The sequence below is a fragment of the Podarcis raffonei genome, chromosome 16, assembly GCF_027172205.1.
Source record: "Podarcis raffonei isolate rPodRaf1 chromosome 16, rPodRaf1.pri, whole genome shotgun sequence".
NCBI classification, from domain to species: Eukaryota; Metazoa; Chordata; class Lepidosauria; order Squamata; family Lacertidae; genus Podarcis; species Podarcis raffonei.
Window position 1 is genome coordinate 4,239,075 of NC_070617.1, and position 1,792 is coordinate 4,240,866.

Consider the following 1,792-nt stretch of genomic DNA (forward strand, 5'->3'; position numbering starts at 1 on the left):
GGAAAAAGAAAAGCCTTGTAGGGTAGCAAAATCGCATGCCATACTTTCACCTAGGAAGAGCAGAGTTCAAATCCCACAGACTCAGCCATGAAACTCTCACAGGGATCCTGCCCAGCCTCTTTCTCACAGCTCAGCCTACCTCATGGGGTGAGAAAGATTATCTCTGTGAACACCACCCACAGCACCATTTTGTAATAAAACAGCTTCCCCTCAAGTCATATCTCAAGTTCCTCACAGAACTCTAGCCCAATGGTTGCCATTAATTTGATTTGAACTGATTTTATAATGAATTGATTTTAGAATGCTGTATTATTTTATTGTTGTTAGCCACTCTGAGCCTGGCTTCAGCTGGGGAGGGTGGGATGTAAATAAATATTATTATTATTATTATTATTATTATTATTATTATTATTATTATTACTCTCTCCTTCAGCAAGCTGAGGTGAGACAGGGCAGCTTAATTCAATTCAATAATAGTGGTCCAGAGCCACCAGAACGTTCCAGAAGGTTCTCCCTCATCTGTCCTAGTTTCTATACTATTTCCCTCACAGCCCTTGTTCCCTCATTTTTCATTCTCATCTTTGCCCTTCTGAGGCAAATCATGCTGCCTGTGGGCAGTTATATTACTTTTCTCCTGTCACTTTTTATGACAGAACTTGGTTAGCCCTAGTGGCGCTAAGGGAATTGCAAACACCAGTTTCCACCTAAGATGGCGGCCGTCTGTGAGGACGTTGGACTGTAGGCCTTGTTGCCTGGCAGACCTCTGTCACGCCAAACAAGTGCAGGGAAACAAATTTGTTTACGATGCCCTCAGGCACTCTGAAATGGCTTCCTGACTAATATCTCATTGGGCCCATAAAAACCGTCATCCTTTTGGCCTGCGGTTGCCTTTGCCAATTTAGGAGTGTTTGTTGACTCCTGAGGCCCAACTGGGTGCCCTCAGTTTCCATATTTTCACGCGCACACCTGGCACCGCTGAGGAAAAAACTGAATTTGATCCTGTTGGAGCTGGGGCTCGTTTGGTGTTCTGTTTCCGCTATAGTTCAATTTTTAAAAAGGGGGGAAAGGAAACCTCTTTCTTCTTTGTCCAGCCTCTTAAAATGCCAAAATGACATTTTGGAGACTCTGTGATGCTGGTTTCTCCACTCCATGTGGCATCTGATGGCAGATATTAGCTGACAGGAGTGTGAGGCCATTGTTGGCCGACTTTTGTGAGGGCGGCTTTGGCAGATCTCCAGGCCTGCCTCTTTTTATGCTCTTTCCTTGCTAAATTTACCTCAAACTTATCTCAAATTTCCCTTTTGTAGTAGAAGAGCAGGCGAAAGGACCTAGATTTAATTAGACACCTTCAAACTTGGTGTGTCAGGAGATGAATCTCCCCACCTGCCCATCTTTTCCAGAACAATTCTGGGACATATTTTCCAGAACATTCCAACCCAGAATGAATGAAATTGATTTCCACCTGGTCTGTGTGCTAGTGTAAACCCCAAATGCCACGCTCATTATCAGAAAATTTATTATTTCTGATGCTGTGCTTACGGGCACAAGTGCAGAACCCATATGGGAAAATGAAGGCTGGGTCTGGTGCCAGTCACCATTGCTAGCACCACCAAAATAATAATAATAATAATTTTATTATTTATACCCCACCCATCTGTCTGGGCTTCCCAAAAGGTGATGGGAGGCTTTGGGGAAGAGGCCACATCTCAGTCATGGGGCTGCCCATTACAGAAGGGGGCAAACATTTCCAAATGCGAGCTGACAACCCAAGAAATTTGAGATATTATACGTA